This window comes from Lissotriton helveticus, chromosome 10 (genome assembly GCF_964261635.1).
Source record: "Lissotriton helveticus chromosome 10, aLisHel1.1, whole genome shotgun sequence".
Lineage (NCBI taxonomy): Eukaryota > Metazoa > Chordata > Amphibia > Caudata > Salamandridae > Lissotriton > Lissotriton helveticus.
Genome location: NC_136071.1, coordinates 970,897,744 through 970,924,165, shown reverse-complemented (window position 1 = coordinate 970,924,165; position 26,422 = coordinate 970,897,744). Strand labels below are relative to the sequence as shown.

General features: G+C 43.3%; 1 long non-coding RNA gene across 1 annotated transcript in view; it reads left to right on the top strand.

The window, feature by feature from the left end:
- Window positions 1-1,260: 1,260 nt before the first annotated feature.
- Window positions 1,261-26,422, top strand: part of LOC144784689 (uncharacterized) — a 40,014-nt gene continuing 14,852 nt past the window's right edge. The window contains exons 1-2 of the long non-coding RNA XR_013601694.1: window positions 1,261-1,364; window positions 23,289-23,378. This is a non-coding gene — a long non-coding RNA (uncharacterized LOC144784689). The remainder of the gene's footprint in view (window positions 1,365-23,288; window positions 23,379-26,422) is intronic.

Sequence of the window (26,422 nt, the reverse complement as noted above, 5' to 3'; positions counted from 1 at the left end):
TGTGAATGCTTTGCTTGAGAAACAAGATCCATCATCACAAAAGTGCTCATTTCCAGGCTTTGAAAATTTAAACTCACACAACTCATCACTTATTCAACACTCTTAGTAGGTCACACTAGATACCGCACCGAAATGGCTAGTGACGTACTTACTTCTGTTAAACCTTCTTCTTCTAGCATGAAATCTAAACAGGTGAAAGCGACCCTCCATCACCTATGACATCATTCTCACAATCCTGTTTTGAACACTATCCTTGATGAGGTGAGCGGTCTCAAACCTTATATGTGTGCTACTAATGAAAAACTTCAACAAATAGATGGATCGTTATGGAGGGTAAAATGTTTGAAATGGAGCATCGTGTTAGCAGTCTCCAAGATGTGGGCACAAACATTCATTTCTTGTACAAGAAATCCAACAACTTAAACTGCATACTGAGGACCTTGAAAACAGAACTAGGCAGTATAATCTTCGCCTATATGGATTAGCAGAGAAACTTGAGGGGCCTGACCTGCTTGTTTTCATCAAGATGTTTCTACCTGACCTTCTCAGTTTTCTGAATACTCCTCCTCTTAACATTCAGCAGGCACACCATCTTGTTTGTCTTCAACCTCATTCTTCTAGAGCCAGAGGTATCATCATGCTACTTTTGGAATCCACAGACCTTTTAAGTGTCTTGAAAGCAGCTAAAGAAAACTGTGCCTCTTTTGGTCTGTCCACAATATTTTTTATCTCTCACGACCTCTCTATTGCAACAAACATCAGAAGAAGAGAGTTCCTTGCCCTGCGACCTCAAATGAGACAATTGCATATTCGTTATGGCATTTTACAACCCTGTCTATGCAAAATTTCTCATGAAGGCACTTCACGCTCCTTTGATGAGCCTGTTAAATTAAAAACATTTCTTCAAAATATTTAATCTCATAATATGGATACTGTTGTTCATCAATCCTAAGAATTTAGATATGTGCTAGCTTTTGTTTTAAGTCTCTCCTGCATTTTGTGTGTAAATGGCTACTTTAAACATACTTTTACTTTTCATCTTCCTGCTGTTGTCCTTGCTCTGGCGCAGAATTTTCAGTCTCTTCTCGTCAGAGCTGGATTTCTATCCTTAATCTGTTTTTTGCTTTCTTTCTTTTTTCTGTCCCGCTCTATCCTCTTTATTTTGTGATTATGTGAGTGCTTACATGTCTTCAATTATTATTGGGCTTGTTATGTTGTTAAGAATAAGCAGTGTCTTTTTCTTTTCCTTCCTCTTCTTTCAGCTTGTCATCCATGTTTCTGTCTCACTACTAGTATTCCCCAATATGTTTAACATTGTCTTGTGGAACATTTGTGGTCTGGGACATCCAGGGAAAAGACAAAAGGTACTCTCTCATCTGTCAAAATGTAATTCATGTGTTACCTTTTTACAGGAAACTCATTGTAATTATGTTGCATTGCTTAAACCCTTCGCCGCGGTGTGAATTTCACTGCGGTGCCAGGGGGGGAGGGGGGGGCGGTAAGCGCATGTCATGAGTCACGGTAGGCATTTGCTCATGACGGAACTCCGCCCACTGATTAATTTGTCTGCACAGGCGGGGAATTAATCGCGCGTGGTCGGAGCGGCAACTATCGAACGGCTCCCGGCCGTCATGAGCACATGACTACAGTGACTCATGACAGCCGGGAGGCGTAATGAGCACGGAACAGGTTAAACTAAAGCAGGCAATGGGTAGGCCAGCTGTTTTTTCTCTAGTTATTAATGATAAGGGTAGTGTTGCCATCCTTTTTCATAAACAACCCTGCCAAGTGTCACGCATCAGGCATTAGACAAACGCATTTCAATGAAGTGGTCCGCATCACCGCACTGAAATACGTAGCCATGCATAATAGGCCTCCTCTGCGCTCTGTAAATCATGCACTAATACTGAAAAACTAAAGCTGGTCTCCCAATCTCGTCTGGAGTGGCAGTGCACGTGGCTGTAGTTGGGATAAACTAGTGACATGCTGCAGGCAGTGGCAATGGCAGGCGCTGCTCACACCATGACCAAGTTGTGCGGCGGTGTTTTAACCAAACACGCAATGGACCCGTCTGACATCTCAGCTGGCCCTTCCACGGACCGTGGCGCCTGCTGGAATTGTTCCTCAGCGCACCAGCCCCTCCCATGTAGCTGCTGCTGCTAAGCCTCACAATCATGCCCGGGTCGGTGTTTGTTACGGCGGATGGCCTTGTAGGGAGATGCGGCCTGTATGAAGAGTCGCGTCGCAAACTAAGTAATTTGTGCCTCGTGAGGCATCTCTCTGCAAAACTATGTGCTTTTATATTGTTTTTCCTTGATGGTAAGGCACACTCAATCGTTGCCGTTATCCAAGCTGCTGAATCCTTGTAAAACACAGGTAGTCGAACAGGCACCACTGAATGCACTAGCAGTGTGTGCAGTGGTGTCTGTTCGACTACCTGTGTTTTACAAGGATTCAGTAGTTTGGAAAACGGCAGCGATTGAGTGCGCTTTGCAGTCAAGGAAAAACGAGGCCCCTGTTAGTGAGCGATGATTAGTTGGCGTGATGGGGCTAAGCAACAGTGACCATTTAAGCCCAGCATCATGTGAAAGCGAAACCCCCCACACAAACCATCTGAACGGCTGTGCCAAGTCCAGAAGCGATTGAGTGCCAAAAACATCAGGTAGGCAGCAAGGAACTTCCTATTAAAACCCTATTCTGTAAACATGACTTTTTTGTGTTGTAAAAAATAAAATGTGTCTGGGCTCTTGTCAGGAGGCCACAGCAGCTTGCACCACCCATTGCCCCTTCCATGCTGCCAATGATAGTAGCAATGCAACTACTGACCATCACACTCCTACAAGTGTGTCAATTCAGGCGCTGAATTATTTGTGTGTCCAAGAGTTTTCATGCACGAATAAAATAGTCAAGATCACTCTTGTGAATAATGGAGTGCTGGAGAAAGATTAGCGTTTTGCTTAGTAACAGTTTTCACGAAAGAACATGAACCATGCATATTCTCAAAACTGTATTTAATGACAATTAGCTGCGAGTTACTGCTTTTTACTAGCTTAGTGCCCATTCATTTCTGGTGCTTTAAAGCAGTTTTAAGATTTTGTAAGAGTTTCTCGTTGCTCAAATGGGTGCGATTTATGATATTTATATGTTGCCCTTGTCTTCATTTCTTGATTTGGCTCCTGAGAAAAGGTCACTCATAGTCGTTGAATGTCGCTCATAATTACAATGAGATTATAAAAATGTCACACATGAGCACTCTGAAACCTTGGCAGCTATGCATAAATTGCTACAGGAGCGGCCCATGCAGGTAAGAGCGGTAGGGTGTTGTGGGAGGGGAATCGACAGACGACAAGGGAAGATTCATTATTTATTTAAGTTTCCCTCATCGTCATCTATCGAGTCTATCCACCCCCACCCCACTGCTCTTACCTGCACGAGCCACTCCTGAATTGCGAAATGTACAAATTTTATCGTCTCAATGTGACAATGATGGACGATGGATATTGGTCAATGCCATAATTCACAGTAAACAGATTTCTTTATTCAATATCTATGGTCCAGTCTAACTTGATCGTGATGTTTGGCATAACATTAAAATAACACTGGTTTCCATAGATAATCCCAACATTATTGTAGCAAGAGATTTTAATCAATGGTTAGACCCCTTTACAGATAAGAAATCTAAGTACAAATGTAATCTTGATAAATCTCATAAGGCATTTAAATCAGTCCTTGTCACTCATCCATTATTGGATGTCTTGAAAACTTGTAACCCTGATACTTGTGAGTTTACATTTTTTTCTAATGTATATCATACCATGTCCAGATCATATTTTAGTTATTAAGTCCTTGCTTCCTTCTATCAAATCCTCAGGAATTGGTTCAATTAATATTTCAGACCATGCTCCTGTTTTATCTTCTTTTGATTTATCCCTTATTAACTCTAAAACGTATCGTTGGAGATTCAACAACTTCCTGCTATAACACTTTTATTACAGAAGCCACTGATTTTATTAATGAGCTTATCCAAATTAACCAATCTATTGAAACTTGTATTCCTAATAATTGGGATGCTTTCAAAGCCTACTTTCAGGCCTACTGTAGCATACTCAGCTAGAAGGAAACTAATTTAAATTCCTAATTCCTTATGTTACTTCCGCAAATTAAAAACTCAAACATACTTACTTCACTTCTAAATATTCCTCTGTTTTACATGAAATGATTACATCCAAGTCTACCTTCAATAAACTGTCACCACTGGTGCATGTAACATCCTACTTAAAGTTAAGTCTTAATTTCACGGAGGTCAAAACAAAGCAGGTAAAATGTTGGCTATTTACTCAAAATTTAAATCTGAGCATACAAATATTGGGCCCATTCGTAATGAACTAACTAACAACATTGTGACCCCGATTCTGATATTTCTAGTATTTCCAAGCCTATTACAAATAATTGATTACAGAAGAAACCAATCCCTCAGAATATGATATAAAGACTTTTTTTAATGGTCTTCACAATCCTCCTTCTATCCCGATAAATTCAAAACTTTAGAAACCAACATAACTCTTCAATGATTGATGCTATCAAATCCCTAAAAAAAGTGAAAGCTCCGGGCCCAGACAGATTTTCTATTCAACTACTTTCCTTCTTTACATCTTTTTCTGACCCCAAATTACTTGAGTTTTTTTTAATTCTTTTCTTTTGCATTTGAAGGCTAGTGTCTCTTTCCTGGAAGTCCTGATTGTTATTATCCCTAAACCAGATAAAGATTACAACCTTTGCAAAAACTATCAACCAATTTCATTATTCAATTATGATAGCAAAAATATATGCCAAAATCCTAGCCTCTCGCCTTGAAAATGTTGTTCCCCTCCTTGTTAAACCTGATCAATCTGGTTTCATTAAGGGCAGACTTGCTGCAGACAATGCCAGAATGTTCTCCAATATTCTTGCATTGGGTAAGAACGATCAGTCTTCTTTAGAGGACCTAACTCTTGATGTTGAAAAAGAATTTAACCACGTTAATTGGCAATTTATGTTTACTACTCTCCATTGGTTTGGTCCTAAATGTATCTAATTCATAAAATTATTATTTTCTGTCCCTTATGCCAGTGTTTTTGTTAATGGGCGATTTTCTCCGTATTTTAATTTACAAGAGGATCCAGGCAAGGTCTCCCCTCTCCACTTTGCTCTTTATTCTTTGTCTAAAACCCTTCCTTGAACACATTCATTTTAACACACTTATCCCCGGGTTTAAATATAATTCTCTCTAAACGAAGTTATCAGCATATGCTGATAATGTTTTAATGTACATGCCTAATCCCCTGTCCTACTTAAGCTCTTTTTTACACGAGATCATCCTATATTCTAGTATCTCTGGTTATAAACTCAACTTTTCCAAAACAAAAATGTTACCATTGAATTCCTTGTGTTATCAGTACATGTCTGCATACACTAACTTTACATGGTGCCCTTTCAGAATTAAACACCTGGGTGTGTGGTTTTCTCCTCCTGATTCCAGCATAATTAGCCATAATTTTTGTGTTTTAAAATGTAAAATACAGAAATTACGTACATCCTGGTCTCCCCTTCATTTATCATGGTGGGGTAGATTAGAGACCCTCAAGATGATGATTGTGCCACATGTCCTTTACACACTTTCTAAGTTACCTTTCAAAATACCCAATTAAAACCTTTCCCAGATTAGTTCTATTTGTATCAAGTTTCTCTTGAATAACAAACACTTCTAATCTAAACCTAAACGTCCAAAGAATGATGGGGGTGTCAGTTTTCCTGATTTTAAGTTATATCCCTCTGCATTTTTAATTCGACAATTTTATGCCTTGATTAATGATTTTCAAGACCCTCCCTTAACACGATGGATTGTATTTGAACATTCCTTACTGAAGGACTTCTCATTTAAAGATGTGGTTTACATGTCTAATTGCACTTTTATAAGAAAAACTGAATTCAAATTATTCCCAGCATAGGTTACTGTGATCGTGGGGTGTAGGCGGACCGGAATAACATGCGTGGAGGCCGTATATAGTGGGCTATCTCTTAGCCGGTTTTATTGTCAATACACAGCTCAAAAAGGGGGGAAGGAAAACAGTGTCCTGAAGCGATGCTTGGCCCGATGTCGAGACGATGGTTCTTCGCGGAGGGAAGGTGCTTGGTCGGAAGTTGTGTTGAGGGCTTCTTCCAGAGGGATTGGTCAGGGGGTCACCGGGATGGCGGCTCCTCGGAGGTATGGGAAGGAGAGAGAAGAAAGAGGGCCGTTAATCCGACTAGCTATACCAAGCTGATGCCGTATACCTTCACCAAGGGGGTGCGGGACTTCGAGCGAACGTGAGGAAGGTAGGGAACGGGCAAGAGGGGGAGAGGAAGAATGGGAGGGCAGAAGGGTGACTGAGTGCCGGGGAAGTGCGGGGCTTTTATATACAACTGTGCCGGTGACTTCAAACGGGTAATATACAGAGTTCTACAGTGCTGGGTGCAAGGTGGGGGTCTGACTACTGTACACGCTAATATTTACACTCTCTGTACAAGGGGAATCTGTACTCACTTGCCCCGCCGCAACTCTCCTGCGAGTTGCGGCCGCTCTCCAGCCTCCTCCACCGGACTCCACCAGTCCTCGGTCCAGACTTTGTCTTCTTCTTCAGCTTCAACGCTCGTCTCCTTAGGTTCTCCGCATGCTGTCTCCTGCCATGAGTCCTCCTGCTTGAACACACTGCTCTCTTCGGTTCCGGCTTTTCCGCACACCGCCTCTGGGTTGGGGGAGGGACTTCCGGGGTTACTGGCGAGTCCTTCCGGTTTTCCGCTTGTTGCTATTGGTTCCTGCAAAGAGGGAGAGAGGGGTGGAGTCCGGGTTGCTATGGACGCCACAGGGTCGTATGTCGATGTCTGGGGCTTCGAGGGACGAGGTCGCCCGGACGAGGTAAGGGACGTGGATCCGTCACAGTTACATACAATATTTTCAGTTGTTCTTGATTTCCATACATGTTTTCTATCCTCCTTCAATTTGGTACAATACATTTAATAAATTTAGTAGCAAATCATTTTAATTTTAACATTGGGAAGAGAAAGGTATTATTTTTGTTCATCAATTGGTAAGGCATGATTTTGTTATACCTTTTCCCCAACTACAAACACAATATAATTCACCATACTGTTTTTTACTGGAATATAACTTAATATCGTCTGCTCTCCAATCCTTTGTAGTGACTCACAATTTTTCTCCCGATACGCCCCATGCACACCTTTGACACCATTTCATAATATTGATCACAATGCTAGTCCCAAAGCTGCTTTTATGTACAAAATGTTATTATCACCAATTTTCTGTCCAATTAAAAATTCTATTGAATCACTATAAGATTTTGACCTTTCTATAGCATTTTCTGTTCCTCAATGGGATAAAATATGGCTTCAATTGTTTAACACCTCCAGGGCTGAGTGTATTACACAATCTCTATTTTTTGTTCACAATAGAGCTATTATTACCCCTGAGTATACCTCTAAATGATTGATCTACTTCTCCATTACATTGGTCATGTTTCCCCTCAAATGGTACACTAAATCATTTACTTCATTATTGCTCTCATGTGTTTAATTTTTGGAAAGTTATTTTGTTCAAATGTTTAAAGATCTTCCATTGTAATATTCTGCTATCAATTTAATATATTTTCTATGGATCTATGTCACCGGACTTTGACCATATTTCACCCAAATCTGTGTTATTTGATCTTTTTATTGTGCTTGCCTTTAAGGTTATATATACTCTCTTGTTGGAAAGATACTTCCAAATTATTTGTGTCAATATGGTGGAATTTTATAATTTTATTTGCGATGAACACATAATATATCTAATGTTTCCTCATTATTGTTATGCCAGAAAATTAAATCAGATGTATATTTGTTACCCGTTACTACATATTTAACCTCTCACTCACTAGAATCTTAGCTCTTATATCTCTACTTCTTTCTTTGCGTCTTTCTACCTTTTCCTCTTACATATCTTCCTACTGTCTTGCCCTATTTTTCTTCTTTCCTCTATTTTTCTTTCTATGTTTCTTTATTATATTTACTGATACACATGCATTGTATTTCAGAAGTTCATCTTCGTTATTCAAACTTCTTCAGCAAATTACAACATGCTGTAATGTTTATTCTTGTCATATTGCATTTGCTATGTATATTGTTAGTGGTTTATGTATCTTCAATAAAAAATATTTAAAATATATATATATATATATATTCACACAGTCCAGGAGCCAAATTTAGGAAAGCCACACGGAAAACCATTACGGGCACAAGTTTAATGCGACATACAGGCGCTGGAAAGTACAGGCAGACAGTTCAAGCATAGTTAATGGCCAGACGCGTTTCAGAAGCATCACACGCTTCCTTCCTCAGTGGCCGTAAGCAATTTGAAGGAATACTTGCACAAGTTCATTTAAAAGCGACCCCAGCTTGCTCCGCCCACGGGCGTCACCGCCTGCTCCTCACACGAGCCTGACGGCGAACAGTACCTTGGGCGTTGTGGTCCATCGCTGAGTTTATCCTAGTGGATGTGCTCACCTTTCATGTTTGCCGATTATAAACCTCAGTGGGCAGAAATGTCCTCTCCGCAATCTCCCTCGCTGAAGTAAGATGCCGCATTATGTGTGAACACGAACACACACCTGGATAGTGTCAATGTTCTTTCTCCGCTATCATTACTCTCGGCACTTCAGGGCCCAGGAGAGGCGTTGGTAGCGCTGGGCTGACCCACGACCAGGCAGGCCGTTAAAATACTCACACAGTCCAGGAGCCAAATTTAGGAAAGCCACACGGAAAGCCATTACGGGCACAAGTTTAATGCGACATACAGGCGCTGGAAAGTACAGGCAGACAGTTCAAGCATAGTTAATGGCCAGACGCGTTTCAGAAGCATCACACGCTTCCTTCCTCAGTGGCCGTAAGCAATTTGAAGGAATACTTGCACAAGTTCATTTAAAAGCGACCCCAGCTTGCTCCGCCCACGGGCGTCACCGCCTGCTCCTCACACGAGCCTGACGGCGAACAGTACCTTGGGCGTTGTGGTCCATCGCTGAGTTTATCCTAGTGGATGTGCTCACCTTTCATGTTTGCCGATTATAAACCTCAGTGGGCAGAAATGTCCTCTCCGCAATCTCCCTCGCTGAAGTAAGATGCCGCATTATGTGTGAACACGAACACACACCTGGATAGTGTCAATGTTCTTTCTCCGCTCTCATTACTCTCGGCACTTCAGGGCCCAGGAGAGGCGTTGGTAGCGCTGGGCTGACCCACGACCAGGCAGGCCGTTAAAATACTCACACAGTCCAGGAGCCAAATTTAGGAAAGCCACACGGAAAACCATTACGGGCACAAGTTTAATGCGACATACAGGCGCTGGAAAGTACAGGCAGACAGTTCAAGCATAGTTAATGGCCAGACGCATTTCAGAAGCATCACACGCTTCCTTCCTCAGTGGCCGTAAGCAATTTGAAGGAATACTTGCACAAGTTCATTTAAAAGCGACCCCAGCTTGCTCCGCCCACGGGCGTCACCGCCTGCTCCTCACACGAGCCTGACGGCGAACAGTACCTTGGGCGTTGTGGTCCATCGCTGAGTTTATCCTAGTGGATGTGCTCACCTTTCATGTTTGCCGATTATAAACCTCAGTGGGCAGAAATGTCCTCTCCGCAATCTCCCTCGCTGAAGTAAGATGCCGCATTATGTGTGAACACGAACACACACCTGGATAGTGTCAATGTTCTTTCTCCGCTCTCATTACTCTCGGCACTTCAGGGCCCAGGAGAGGCGTTGGTAGCGCTGGGCTGACCCACGACCAGGCAGGCCGTTAAAATACTCACACAGTCCAGGAGCCAAATTTAGGAAAGCCACACGGAAAACCATTACGGCACAAGTTTAATGCGACATACAGGCGCTGGAAAGTACAGGCAGACAGTTCAAGCATAGTTAATGGCCAGACGCGTTTCAGAAGCATCACACGCTTCCTTCCTCAGTGGCCGTAAGCAATTTGAAGGAATACTTGCACAAGTTCATTTAAAAGCGACCCCAGCTTGCTCCGCCCACGGGCGTCACCGCCTGCTCCTCACACGAGCCTGACGGCGAACAGTACCTTGGGCGTTGTGGTCCATCGCTGAGTTTATCCTAGTGGATGTGCTCACCTTTCATGTTTGCCGATTATAAACCTCAGTGGGCAGAAATGTCCTCTCCGCAATCTCCCTCGCTGAAGTAAGATGCCGCATTATGTGTGAACACGAACACACACCTGGATAGTGTCAATGTTCTTTCTCCGCTCTCATTACTCTCGGCACTTCAGGGCCCAGGAGAGGCGTTGGTAGCGCTGGGCTGACCCACGACCAGGCAGGCCGTTAAAATACTCACACAGTCCAGGAGCCAAATTTAGGAAAGCCACACGGAAAACCATTACGGGCACAAGTTTAATGCGACATACAGGCGCTGGAAAGTACAGGCAGACAGTTCAAGCATAGTTAATGGCCAGACGCGTTTCAGAAGCATCACACGCTTCCTTCCTCAGTGGCCGTAAGCAATTTGAAGGAATACTTGCACAAGTTCATTTAAAAGCGACCCCAGCTTGCTCCGCCCACGGGCGTCACCGCCTGCTCCTCACACGAGCCTGACGGCGAACAGTACCTTGGGCGTTGTGGTCCATCGCTGAGTTTATCCTAGTGGATGTGCTCACCTTTCATGTTTGCCGATTATAAACCTCAGTGGGCAGAAATGTCCTCTCCGCAATCTCCCTCGCTGAAGTAAGATGCCGCATTATGTGTGAACACGAACACACACCTGGATAGTGTCAATGTTCTTTCTCCGCTCTCATTACTCTCGGCACTTCAGGGCCCAGGAGAGGCGTTGGTAGCGCTGGGCTGACCCACGACCAGGCAGGCCGTTAAAATACTCAACTTGTGCCCGTAATGGTTTTCCGTGTGGCTTTCCTAAATTTGGCTCCTGGACTGTGTGAATATATATATATATATATATATATATATATATATATATATATATATATATATATATATATAAAAATATAATAAAGCAGTAAAGTATAACATAACGTGTATTTCTAAAGCAGTCATTCACCCTAGGCATCTTGGCACTGAATAACAGATGTTTATTGTGGCCCACCTCAATGGTACACATTTTATCAACCTTAGAAGGATGAAAGGCTGAGTGGCCCCACCAGGATTTGAACCTGTGACCATGAAGTCAAACACAGACCTGGGTAAATATGACACAATATAAAAATGGCATAACACTGCAATCATAAATACATGAAATTTAGTGTCCAACTAATTATTTAATTAATGATTTCCTATTTTTGCAGCACACACAAAAAACAGCCCACAGAATAACACACCAGCGATTTAGATATCAGTTGTAATCAGTACTGTAAAGTAAGAGGATACCATTGATCCCCGTTCCGAAAGCTATTTCCCCAGGGAAACATGTTGAATTTGTCCTGGTATTATTTTCCAACACTATGGCATAATTCAGCAGCCCCTGCATGTTGTCTGCAAGCGTGGAGCAGCATCCTGCAGGCAGGTAGAGGGCTTTCTTATTTTAACATCTAGCTGGGTCTAAAACAAAGGCCTGGTTTAAAGGGCCATGATCTTTCCTTTAGTTCAAGTGACATCATGGGGAGGTGCCATCTGGAGCCTAATACCAAGACGCCAATGTAATGGAAGGAAACAGAGGCGCGCACAGGGGCGTAGCTTAGTCAGTGAGATTCCGAAGGGGGTGAATCTCAAATTTACCAACTACAGAAACAGTGTGCCTGTAATGTGTGAAGTGGCCAAGGCTTGAGATGGACTGGTCCCACGAGGAGCAAGATTTGTAGTAATCTGCATTAGGTGGGTGCCTGAGGCTGATTTAGAATATGGCTGACAGGTGCTCTGTTGCAGTCGTGATGGAGTAGCCTGTCTGCCAAAGTCAAGGTCGCCCACCCGATTTTGTGGCAGCCAGACCACAAGTTTTACACCGATAGAGTAAAATGTACTCTGTCTGTCCTCAATGGAGTAGGTAGCATGGAAGTAAGACATCTGACCAACCACCTTATTTAGAGCGGACAGTCAGAGGTCTTTTTTCTTTATGGTCAATCTTTGCCCGGTACATACTGTGGACGATGATTAGTAAAAAAAAGATCCCCACACCATGAGCAAAAACTGGTGTGGGGTTAATAGGTTTTTTTATTTTCAAAACAAACCCCCTAAGGGAGTTTGTTTTCGAAAAATAAAAACACTTTGGAAAGGTTTGACACCCAGCTGAAATGTTTAATGGAGTCATCTCTTAAATGTTTCCTACACTGACAGGGGTTCCTGACAATGTATAGAGTTGTGGACAGGGCTGGCAGACTTATCTTTATTTGGCAGGGAGAGAGAAAGTAGTAAAGTCTTCCACCACCCTTTCTGCCTTTACTTCGTCTGCAAAACCAAAATCAGGCCTTCTGTTTAGAGTGGCACAGTTACCAAAAAAGAATGGTTTGGAATGTTACCCCATATTTGTAAAACTTTGTCCCATAACCTTTTTGGGTGTTTGATTGCACCTGAGTGTGGCGTTGATTTCAAAGCCTACTACTGCCAATGTTTGTGAGTTAAAAAATGTGCATCCATTCAAGGAGTAATGGGTTCAGATTTGCTACTCGTTGATAAACTGGTCACTAAGGGTCATAGTTACAAAGAAGCAGTGCAAGACAGTGCAGAAAGTAAAGTCTCTGCACTATTTTGTGCTGCGTCATCTGAAGAGCGCAGACCTGCTCCATATCTTCAATGAAATGGCACAGATCAGCTCTCGACATGCACTGCTGCACTTTGGGCTGGCGAGCGACAGGGCAGGGCTCCTTGCGTCATAGTGAGTGTCTGCAATGGATGTATGACGGTACAACGCGTACCGTCACAACGCATCCCTTTACCACGCATCCCTTACAACGCAAGTCGTTACCACGACTTGCGTTGGGGGCACGGATTTCGAATAGTATAATTTACTATTCTAACACCAGTCCCCGTGGACCCTAGGGAAGGTGTTTGGATAGTAAATTTACTATTTTTAATCCTTTAGCGCCCTCCAGCGCAAGTCGTGGTAACGACTTGCGTTGTAAGGGATGCGTGCTAAAGGTACCGCGTTGTAAAAACTTCGTGGTAAACAATGTTTACCGTCTGCAATATGATCAGAATAGTTTTTATGCAGGAAGGGGTACATTCCTGCACAAAGAAGTACACTTATAGGCTTTGTCCTCTGTGTATGTGTGCTGCATTCTGCAGCACACATGCAAAGCGGAAGTAACAAGGAGAAATAAAGCTATTTCTCCTCATTACGCAGCCTCAGGCAGGCCCACAATTTTGGTGCAAACCAATGTGTACAACTGTTTGTAAATACAGGTTTGCATCAAAATCCATTGGTTGATGCATGGGAATGCCCATGCACCACCCAAGTATCCCCTACCTGATGCAAAGTAATGCAAGCAGCTCAATGCACTGCGTTACGCTTTCTTACAAAGCTATGCAAATCTACATTTGTGTGGCTTGGCAAATACCAAAAAAGGATTTTGCATCAAGGCTGAATCAAAAAAGTGATGCAACCAGACACAAAATCTTTGTAAATTAGGGCCTATGTAGATATGGGTTTGCATCGTAATCCATGGATGGATGCATTGCAACATCTCTGCACCACCTACGGAACGTCTACCTGACGCAAAGTAACGCAAGGCAGCTCAATGCGCTGCATCACATTTTTTTATAGAGCCATGGAAATCTACATGTGCGTGAATTTTTAAATACCAAAAATGATTTTGCATTGGGACTGCATCAAAAACGTGACGCAACCCTGTTGCAACATCTTTGTAAATCTTAGCCTTAAGTACCTAATCTGGGGGGAGGGGTGGGGGGTGCAGGTGCAGATCTGGTTCAGTCAAAAAGCCAGGTCTTGAGGTTCTTCCTGAAGGTGTGGAGGATGGGGGTGCGTCTGATGTTGACGGGGGGAGTTCGTTCTAGGCTTTGGCTGCTACGTAGGAGAACGCTCTGCCACCTGATCTGGTTCGGCGGATGCGGGGGGTCTCTGCAAAGGCAAGGTTGGCGGAGCAGAGGTTCCTCTTGGGTACGTGGAAGGAGACTCTCTCGTTGAGGTATTTTGGTCCGATGTTGTGGAGGGATTTGTAGGTGTGGGTGAGAAGTTTGAAGGTGATACTCTTCTCGACGGGGAGCCAGTGGAGGTTTTTTAGAGGTTGTGTCATGTGTTTGAAGGTCTTTGGGAGGACCGGAGGCAGTTGAAGCAGGTGGAATCAATAGAGTTGATCTGGCGGGTGATGGTGAGGGAGGAGTCGAGGATGATGCTGAGGTTCCGCACGTGGTCTGTCGGGGTGGGTGGGCCCCCGAGGGCAGAGGGCCACCAGGTCTTGTCCCAGGCGGAGACGGTGGGTCCGAGGATGAGGACCTCGGTCTTCTCCGAGTTGAGCTGCAGGCAACTGTTTTTCATCCAGGCAGCGACGTCCTTCATTCCTTCCTGGAAGCAAAGTCTGGTGTCTTCGGGGTTCTTGGTGAGAGAGAGGATGAGCTCGGTATCGTCGGCTTATGATACTATGCTGAGCCCGTGCTGTCTGATGATGGTGGCGATGGGGGCCAGGTAGATGTTGAAAAGCCTGGGGCTGAGTGATGATCCTTGGGGCACTCCTCAGTTGCTCTCTGTGGGTTCAGAGAGGAATGGGGTCAGTCTGATCCTCTAGTTTCTGCCGGAGAGAAAGGATTGGATCCAGGAGAGGGCATTTCCTCTTATCCCAGCGTCATGGAGTCTGGCAGTGAGGGTGTGATGTGAGACGGTGTTGAAGGCTACAGAGAGGTCTAGTAGGATGAGGGCCGCGGTGTGTCCCTGGTCGAGTAGCATGTGGAGGTCATCGGTGGCAGCAAGAAGTGTGGTCTCGGTGCTGTGGTTGCTGCGGAAGCCGGACTGGGAGGCGTCTAGGATAGAGTTTACTTCGATGAAGGCAGTCAGCTGGGTGTTTACGAGTCTCTTTGTGACTTTGGCGGTGAAGGGGAGGAGCGAGATGGGCCAGTAGTTTTTCAGGTCTGTTGGGTCAGCCATGGGCTTCTTGAGGAGGGGTTTGACCTCTGCCCGCTTCCAGGCATCTGAGAAGACGCCCGATTCAAAGGAGGCGTTGATGGTACGTCCTAGTTCTGGTGCGATGGCGATGGCGGCAGCGGCCGTGTGGTAGATGTGCGGTGGGCAAGGGTCTATGGGGGCTCCTGAGTGGCTGTTCTTCATGGTCACAGTGGTGTGTTCGACTGTGGCAGGATTCCAAGTTGTGATGGTAGGTGCTGTGTCGGTGGTGGTGGCGAGGGGGGTGGTGTCTGGAGTCTGCTTGCTGAGGTTGTCGTAGAGGGCCTTGATTTTCAAGTGGAAATAGGAGTTGAGCTTGTTGCATAGTTCCTGGGAAGGTGTGACGTCTGTGGCTTTGCGGGGGGGTTGGTGAGTTGCTGTATGACGTTGAAGAGTTCTTTAGCATTGGTTGCGTTGGTGTTGATTTTGTTCTTGATGAAAGTCCACCTGGTGTCTCTTATGTACTGGTGGTATTCTTTCAGGGCGCTCCGGTAAATGTTTAGTCTTCCGTGGTTTTTCGGTTTCGCCAGGTTTTCTCGAGGCGTCTGCAGGAGAGCCTGCCTTCTTGCAGTTCAGTGGTGAACCAGGCAGCCTTCAGTGGGCGTGGCTGGATAGGGTATCGGAGGGGTGCGAGCTTGTTGGCGCAGGTGGAGATCCAGCGGTGAAGTTCCTTGGCTGCGGAGTTGGCGTCGGTCATGACGCCGGGTGGGTCTTGGAGGAGGGCAGTGTTGAGGTGTTCCTCTGTGATCTTACTACAGTTCCTTCGAGGTGGGCGATGGAATGTACGTTGTGATCCCGCAGTCTTTTACCCCACAGGGTATCACCAACTCTGATCCTCTCTTTTTCAGCAATGTTTTCCTATGACTAATTTTCTGCTGAAGATGTGGTTTTGCATTGTAGAGATGGTGTTTAATTTACAGATTAAAAAAACAGTTTTTTGTCTGAGACTCTTAGGCATTCCATAAAGCACTCCCCATGAAAAACTTGGTCAGAGCTATACGGTAGATGCTTTACATTTTCACCACTCTTGTGGGTGTCAGTTTGGGCCAACCCTTCTACTGAACTTAATCAGAACAGGATCAGGTTGTCAAGAGGCACACTTCAAAATTCAATGTGTCTTGAGGCTTACTTGAAAAATCAGTGGTCTAAATAGATAAAGGATTTATGTAATGAAGTGGGTAGACCAGATGTATTCACAAAATTATGGTTCATCGAAAGAGAAGACAAGTTGTGGGTGTAGAAAGCCTTCTACCAACTGAGGCGACTGGTAAAAGACTCTATTGGCCTAACAAAAACATTAATAAGATCTTATTTCTAATCAAAAATAACAGAGGACATGGAACCCTATTTATATTTTGTTTTAAACAGTTATTAACGATGGCCTCTAACTAAATTTAACATAGGTATTTTGCATTATTTGCAATTTTCTCCAAAAGACTGGTCAATGTTTGACTCTTGTCCTTGTGACCAGAATTCACTCCATCTATCACTTTTTGTATACTTTAGTATGTCACCCCAAGTTGGACGGGTATGCCCGAAGTGGATCCAGTGCACACTGTGTCACTGGAACCAAGCTACACCTAGCTGATGAGCCCTAAGTAGGGCAAATCAGGTCCTGGGTTGCTTGTGTTCTGGTTCAGGAAGGACGGGGCTTGGTAGTACAAGTTGTACGGTTCCCATTGGAGCAGGGTCAATACTGATTTGCATATAGTTGGGTATAAACTGAAGTAGCTTGGTGTGCAAAATAACGATGGAATGGGATGTGGCCCCAAATAATTACCAGTTGCAAGTGGCTAAGATTAATTCAAGAATTTCATCCATCACTTTTTTGTATTTTTTCGTGTGTCACCCTAAGAGGCGATGGCTATGTTGAAATGTGGGTCCCGTGCACACTGAGTCACTGGAACTAAGCTAAACCTGGCTGATGAGCCATAGGTAAGGCGAAACCGGTCTTGGGGTGCTTGTGCTCCAGTTCAGGGCGGACCTGGCTTGGCAGTTCGTGCAGGACTGTTCCCATTGGAGCAGAGTCAAGACTGATTTGCAGATAGCTTGGTTCAAACTGAGGTAGCATGGTGTGCAACATAACAATGGATTTGGATGCGGCTCCAATTAATTACCAAAGGCGGAGATTAATTCAAGCATTCCATCCATCACTTATTTTGTGTACTTCAGAATTCATTTCAGACACGGATGATCTTTATGGTTTTCTGTAAATATCTTATCCCCCTTAAAGAGATAGATATAGCTATTTTACTAGCTACAGGCTGCTTTTTTGCATTACAACCACAGCTGGAATCTTGAAAGATTTATTCCAGAAATCCACAAATTGGGGGTCATGGTGTAGCAGAGGAAAGGGGGTAGACTCACGAGGGGAAGAGCTTGAAAAGCAAAGTCTTACAATCAACGTGTACGTTTAAAAAAAATCTGTTGCAAGGAAATTGGCAACAATGACATTTGTGACTGAAAACCTGTTTTTTTTAAAAGACATTTTAGGGGGATTTACACTGACGCAACAATCCTCACTGTATCCGATCTTGTACACTTTAACAAATGACTACATTGGTATGGCAATCGCCATACACGTAAGTAGTTATGCACCCCACACTTATCATCATGTTTGTTTACTATCATTCTGTCTCCCCCCCACCTTCCATTCCAAAGACTAGTCGCCCTAGCTTCTGACCTCTTTGTCTAGAGTTTGTGTTATTGTCTCCTTCATGTTTATGTTGATTCCTCTGTATTGGCACTAATCAGACCCTATTTTATGGTGTTTCTGTAGATGGCCTCTATGTGCTCATCAATTTTGAGGTGATTATATCAGCAGTAAGATATCTCTGGTGGTTAATTTAGTTCCTTGTTTTGTCCAATCACAGTCTTGACTCAAAGTAGCACACAGGGTTAATGTGTCTCCTGTAAAGCACATTGTTTAACATGCAGATCACAGGTTTGTATTTTATCTAGATAGGTAAGTGGGCTACTGCTATTGACATTGAGATCAGGTTGTTAATTTCACTTCAAAAGCTGCACTTCTTATAATATGGCACACTATTTGATATATCGGCATCAATGAGCTGAACATGTAAACTATAAGTCGTTGGTTTAGATCCTTATTGGTTTTTCTCAATCTGTTGCTATTTTAAGGTTGCAAAAAAGAGCTACTTTGGGTAGTAATACATTCTTGTCAGTACAGACAACCACAATCACAGAGTTAAATTTTATATCCTGACTGTTTTTCTCCCGACCATTCACTCTTAACATATAATATCTACAAGTATGGATGATGTTTGATTCCTACTCCTTAAAATCCTCCTTGTCTTATGTAACATGTTCTATACATTGATGTACACACATGTATGATTTATTGTGCCTGTGAGTGTGATGCAAAGTGCTCTACACACACAACTGGGATGAGTAGTGCTATTAAAACAATTAAATAAAAATGATATAGTAGGTGCCTTTCAAAATCATTATATGTATAATTACTGATACAGACAGACAAATCTTGCTTGCCTACAATGAAGCTCATCTCTTACAGAGTTGAACAAAATTGAACAAAGTTAAAAACCTGCCTTTAATATTTTGTCTTAATTACTTTTGCAATTTAAACATGCTGTGCGCCGAAGAGAGAGTAGCTTCAGGGGGGGTTTGGGCTGTGACTCCCCCCCCAAATAAATACAATCTCGGCTTGGTAGTTGGATCTAGGGGACCCTGAGTGGGGTATGCTGTCTATGTCTGTTTTCCATGTCATCCCGATTTCACTAAGGGGTTTTAACTCCGATCCTTCACGACCATCCCCCCCAACCGCTGAAGACCCGCCGGGCGCCCTGACATGCATCCTCCTCAACGTTCGCTCCCTCCACAGACACGCCGTCAAAATCTGAGGCCTGCTCAACACCCTCTCGCCCGACGTCGCTTTCCTCACGGAAACTTGGACTAACGCCACCTCCAGGCCAGACATCGCGACCGCCATCCCTGACGGACACAAGATCCAGAGAAGAGACCGACCGGGAGGAGGACTTGCCATCGCACACAAGATCTCTCTTCGACTCTCCACCTCCTACCCCAGCGACCCCCACTCCAACACAGAACACCTCCACTTCTAGATCCAGACAAACCCAAGAACCACGCTACGAGGCACCCTCGCCTACAAACCCCCTGGACCTCGCTCCCAGGCCGCAACCACCATCTCTGAGCTTGTCTCACTCCATGCCATCGCTTCCACAAACTACATCTTACTCGGAGACCTGAACTTTCACATCGACAACCTCAGCGACCCCGGCTCCATCACCCTCCTGGACAACCTCTCCAACCTCGGGCTGGCTCAGCTCGTGACCACCCCAACACACAGAGTAGGACACACCCTCAACCCTATCTACGCAGGAGGTACGAACATCCAATTCAGCCACACCTCGCAGCCCCTCTGGATGGACCACCACTGCGTACACTTCACCTTCAACACCTCCACCGGACCCAAACACCCCTTGCCCGGTAAATAACGTTTACCCCGAATCATTTTCCCCGCAGGGAATCACAACGCGGTTGTTACAATGACAGCGTTGTGATTCCGCATACCATTACTCCGCAAGTGGAAACAACGACTTGCGGAGGGGGGAAGGTGTTGGATTTAAAATCCAACACCTTCCATATTGTCCGCACAGACTGGAGTTGGTATAGTAAATTATTCTATTTCAACATCCAGCGCCCCCCCTCCGCAAGTCGTTGTTCCGACTTGCGGAGTACTGGTATGCGGAATCACAATGCAGTCATTGTAACGACCGCGTTGTGATTCCCTGCTGGGTAAAAGACTGTGGGATCACAGCGTACATTCTTGGAAAGTTTTCTGACATTTTCAGCTGCTTACTGCTAGCCATTCCAAACATAACAAATGGATTTCCCTCAGCTTTCCTCTTCATTGTGTCATACATAGAAGCTTTTCATAATCATTTTGTAAATCAAGACTTGATGGCTTGCTTACACAAAACAGCCCTTTCACAAAGTTTTGAACTGCCCATGCTTCTTATGTCCTGGAAAAGGCAAAGATCTGCTGATTTTACTGAGCTGAAAGATACCACCTCACTACTAACACAGGGAACCAGGCAGGCTAATGTTGGCAATTGAAATAGTCACCCTAAAAGGCATCTCTACAATCTCCAAACAATTGTTTAGAGACCGTGCAAGACATGTAAAGCAACAAGGACCCTAGTCAACATGTGTCCCACGGCAACTATAAAGAAATTGCTTGCTCTGAAATTATCTTTCGAAGAAGACTTAAAACCTGGTTATTTGATCTGTCCTAATGCCATTTTGGAGCTTGCCTCATGGGTGGAATTTTAGGTGTAGTAACTGAATTTCTATGTGCAAATTGGAACATTTTCTTGTGGACTACAACTTATTTGTAGACCATCTCGTCATTTGTCATTCCATTGTAAGTTATACAAGGATATAAACAATACTAATAGAGGGAAACTATTTTTAGGTTCAGTGTGAAGGGTTTGAGACAAACGGTTCAAGAGTGAAGGTCATAAGGTTAAGAGTTTAAGGATGGAATGTGAAGGGGTGAATGGTTCATGGTTGAAGGGATTATTGATGGAGGGTTTGAATGTGAAGGATGAAGTGTTTAGTGATAAAGGGTCAAGGGGTTAGGAATGAAGGTTTACGGGTGAAGGGCTAAGGGGTGAAGTGTGAAGGGCTTTGGGGTGATGGGTTATGGATTTAAGGGTGAATGATTGAACAACAAATTGTTTACGGGTGGAGAGTGAAGGGAGAATGGTGACAGTTTTAGGGGTGAAGGGCTACGGGTTCGGGATGGAAGATAAAAGATATAGGGGGGAAGGGTAAAAGGTGGAGGAATGAAGGGTGAATTGTTTAAGACTGAGTGAAAAAAGGCTTACGGCTAAAATATGAAGTGCTTAGGAATAAAATGGTTATGAGTGAAAGTATTCAAGGTGGTACACAGAGATGGGGATCAAAGCATTAACACCTGCACCAGTCCTAACGTCCCTGATAATTATATCGAGCAAGATAAGGTGCAATGGGCTTAGGACACAATCCCCTAGGTCCCAAGTAGAGAAACCGAAAAAACTTTCTAGCCACCCTAATACAATATAAACAAAACTGCCCTGCACACTTCTATGTGTTGAATACATGTACATGTCATTATCAGACCATATTCATAATGATATTGACTTATAATAAACCGTTGTTTTCCCAAGAGAAAAGAAGCCAGTAAGATCTTGCATTGTTAAAAGTCACTCTTTATTCGCATTCTTTAAAATTCAAAACCGCCAACGCGTTTCGTCCTCAAGCGGATATCATCATTAAAAATGAAACTTGGGAATTAACAATACCTTGTAAAATGGTACGGTTAAAGTCACAAGGTAGATGTGCAACAAAGAGGTAACGATGATTAAAAATTAAATCTGGGCCTAACCACAGAATGTAGAGGAAATGTTATTCAGCTGCGGTGCCTCCATGAGAGCGTAGGAGCAATGCCCCTTCGCTGGAGAGCAGGAAACATGAAAAATAAAATGGTAATAAAACAGATTTATATTCATTTTATTTTTTGTACTGGCAGCAGCCAAGTCTGAGGAGCGGGGCAGCAACAGGGAGGAATAGTGTGCACTTCAGTTTAAAGTGCGCATGTCACTTTGGTCGGCTGTCTTTAGAGAGCCAGCCGGACATGCGCACCTTAAACACAACAACCTAAACTGTCTTAGACAGCTGGGTGGAGAACAAGCAAACCCCCTGTGCTTTAAGGAGCATCTCACCAGCGCGCTCCAGCAAATACTGGTGCTTCTCTCATGCTGCCTAAGCTGCATGAGAGAAATATCTTGATTGGTAGAGGGGAGTTGCTGGGTGGAGAACTGGGAACCTGTGCTGCTGTGATGAAGAGGAGCACTGAGCATGAGGCAAAATGTAAGCCAGTCTTTTCATGTTTTTAAGTTTTTGTAACTCACTGACAGGCATTGTGAGAAATTAGCAGTGCCTCCAGTCTCAACTTCAGAGCTTTGAATCATGGCCCGTTATAAACACTTTTTAAAACGAACCACAACTGAAAGCGTTGGCTTTGGGCCTAAGGGCACTGCTAGTTTTTATTAGTGCCTATCATTGAGTTATATATTCGCCCGTCGCCCACCTCTTTTGTTTGCCCCTGGCCACCACTGATGTTGAATGTGAAAAAAGCTGCCAACAGCTGATAGACAAACAGCAGCTGAGAAACTGGTATGTAACCTTCAAATTCCCATCAAATAACCATTTAAATTTGTCCATTTTAACTATTAATCTTTCAGAAGAAAGAATGTGTTAACTGTTGGCCGCTGACCCGGCTGGTCAAGGTAAATTAATTAATTGCACGTGTATACATAATGCATGACTTCCTTAAGTATTATTAGAACAATAGATGATTGTGAGCTCCATTAAAGACAATGAACTGGTGTAGGGGAAATAATAACTGGTATAGTATTGAAAAGCGTGTCTTACTGTTTCTCTCTCTTTATTTTTGGACATAATAATCCCAGTTGGTGGAATGTTCTACTAGCTTTATAACCCTTCAGCCTCTGGCTAAAACTTGTTAAAAGCGCTCTTCCTAGTTCTATGCCTTCACATGTGGTTTGGACATTTAACCCTAGAAAAGTGTGTATTTTACATTAAAGAGTTTACCTATTTTACATGAATACATAAAAAAAAATCCTTATACTTTCCTATAGGATTATCTCTGCCTTGGTGGCGTAAATCTCCCCCTACGTGTTACAAGTAGTAACTTTATACTTGTAAATTCTACCTTAGATGTCTCTACCCCTTGTACTGAGTGTTAGGGGGTCATTTGGACTTAAAGATTCGCCTCTCGGAGTAGTCGCCATGCTGTCTGCATTAGAAAGCAAGGAAGGGTATAGAGGACCAGTCTATAGGGGCTGAGGCCTCAGGATTATTACTGGTGATGGTCAAGGGGAAGACTTTCTAGGTCATAAAGGTCAGCAGGGCTCTATAAGCAGTCCACTTTCCTTAGGAAGGTGCTTGGCAACTTTCAGTGTTGCATTAGCTTCTTTGCTATTGCTATAGTTTGTCCATGTTAATGCATCCCTCACCTTTGTTGTTTTGTTTCTCTTTTAAGTTCTTTTTCTGTGCTTGTTCTCCCCTTCCTCCCTAAATTCCAGGTTTGCTATTATCCCAGGATTCCACCCTTGCTTTTACAGGATTCCTTTGATTGTGGCCTAGATTCCCTGTGGCCCACCATTACAAAGCCAGTAAGTATCAGAAATACCCTCTTTTCTAAGATAATGTAAATGTTTTTGCAACAAAAGTACAACCTTATTTGTTTTTTATATCTTTAGTGTACATTTAGCATTCACCTTTGAATATGCTATTGTAAAACCCCTGGTGTGACAGAGACATGTGGTTGACAAGATCACACCACTCCAGCTCTGTCTTTTCTCTCTCACTTCCATTCTGCTTCCCCGCAAAGGTTTAGTTCTGCTATACATGTTCACTCAACGGCCTAGCCATGTTTTGGGGAGTGGGTTTGATTGTCTTTGGGCTCTTTCGATCAAGAACCTCAAATCATGTCAATGAGAGGGGAGAGAGTCATATAAGTCTACACTTAAGTGTAAATCTTCACTCAGTAATGGTGAATAGGAAAAAAAAGTGTGGACGTACACCTGAGTGTAGAAGTAAGTATACACATGACATGTATATTTGTCTATGTGAATAGGCTCCTGTTGGAAATCCCCTTTTCAGCTTGGTCACTATTGTAATTATGATAGTCCTTTGTAGCCAGATATAATGTAGATAATAATGTAGATTTATTGTTAAGATAGTTACATCAGTTAATTACAGGAAGATGGTAAATCCATATAATGCCCCACCAGGAGCAACCTCTGTCCTGCTCAGCCTGCCACCAACTGACACTCCGCAGCTCTTCAAGTACTCAACATTCCATGAGCACATCATACTTCCAGCATTCTAGATATCTTCAGGCATATCCTCACTCACACTGGCTGAGCAGTAGATAAGGGAACCATAGAGAAGGGAAATGCAGCAGTAGATTATAACACATCCCCCTCCCTAAGGAAACCAAACACAATGAAGGATAAATAAAGATGCATGAAAATACACTGAACAAATGAATCAAGTACATATAACAAAGATGAAAATGTGAGCTAATTCAAATGCCAATGAAATCACACACCTTGAATCACAATAAAAGAGTTCCCGGAAAGCATTAAATTCAGACATATTAAAGAAATCAATCCAATACAACGTAGGTAAAACAAGAAAACCTCAAAAAGATTCATAACCAGGTAAAATCCAAGATTGCTTCAATTCAAACATTTAACAGGTAAGAAGCAGTGAAATCTCACAAGAATGTGTCATCTGTAACACAATCTAACTAGAACAACACTTAAAGAAAGTGCAAGAAAAACTATTCAATCACTAACCAAACAGTGAGCAACACTTAAAGAAAGTGCATGAAAAACCATTCACTCACCAACCAAACAGTGAGTAACACTTAAAGAAAGTGCAGGAAAAATCATTCACTCACCAACTTAACAGTGAGTAACACTTAAAGAAAGTGTAGGAAAAACCTTTCACTCACCAACCTAACAGTGAGTAACACTTAAAGAAAGTGTATGAAAAACCATTCACTCACCAACCTTACAGTGAGCAATACTTAAAGAAAGTGTAGGAAAAACCTTTCACTCACCAACCAAACAGTGAGTGTACACGTAGAGAATCTCCAAGTGGGAGTGGTATCCCTTACGCAGTCCTAATTACATAAACATTCTTCCACCCAACTAAAAGTGAAGTAGATTAGTAAACCAAGAGTCATTCAAGTATCACAGTAAAATGTGAAGCCATATCCACAATAAGTGGATGAAAAATCAAAGGAACACACTAAATGTGAATCCAGTAAAAACTAGTGATAAGCACTACACCCCAAACTCAGGGCAACCCATAACGGAAAACTGCGCTAAACTAAGTGCACACCTAATCACACCATATCAAGTATGCAAGCAAAGACAATAAGACACGCTCTCCTCCTCGCTTCCATATAAATAAAAAGCAAACAGAAAATGTTGCATCACTTGCAATATGCCCCACTACAATATTGTAAACACCCTGTTGTAAATTGGAACAATTCAACAGTAACATAACAAATTAAAACAATAAACGTGGTCACCGTAGTCTAGGTAGATGAGCGATACCTCACCCGAAAGTTCAATCCATAGATGAGCGATACCTCACTCGAAAGTCCATGTCCGTGTAGCTTCACCACAAAGTCCATAAAGTACCTACTAGATCAAGAGTATCCACAGAATCAGTACCACAGTCGCAGTAATGACAATCCAGTTCGAAATGACCTCATGCGAGGGGTCAGTACCAACAAAGATACAGCAAACCCATCTTGGATTAGAAAAGAAAAACGCTGCATCTGTTGAAAAGAGCGAATGATGAAGTGTCTGGACATCATAAAAGAACTTGGAACATCAAACTAGTCAAAGTCAAAGTCCATCGCAAACTAATCTCTAACGTCGTGTTTAAAATCAAAACAAAGAAATCTATCCCAAAGTGTTAAGATGGCCGCCACAGCGTCGTTTACGTCGTTTTCCTAAGGAGATAGGTCACGTTTCCACCATTAGCGTGATGACACTTCGAATACACTTCAGTCATCCGACGTCACAAGAATCACTTTCACCAATACGCCGATGTGTCTCAACAACGTCATCAGTAGGACGCTAGCAGGGAAACTTAGAAGAGCTCTGCTGACCAACCGCCACAACCGTCACAGGCGCAGCATACGGTGAGTTATCTTCTTTGTACAATTCGTTAATGTATTCCAATTGTCCCAAATTACGTTATGAGAAGTCGTTCAGCTCCCCGACCTTGTTTTCACAGCTGCAGTCAGTCCGTTTCATTCTTTTGTAACTCGAAGGGAAAACTCACCAGCTGCCGCTTGCCAGGTCAGATCTCCACGGTCCGCTTCACTGTGAACGTCGCTTCCGGTTTCAAGTCAAATCCACACACATGCAGCAAGTCAAATTTCCTACTCGCAGCTAGTCCGTTTTACTCGTGTCTCCTCAGGTCCCAGGTCAAATTCATCGGGCAGCGGGAAAGTTAGCATGTGAAAGCCATAAATTGTAAAGTGCAGGGCTGGTAAATCCAATTGCAAGGTTGATCAATTCAAATGTAAGGCTGATTAGTCTAAATCCAAGGCTGATAAGTCCAAATCCTTAATTCCTAGGAATATCAACATTTTTAAACGCTCTGGCTGCAGGCTGTTCTGTTAACT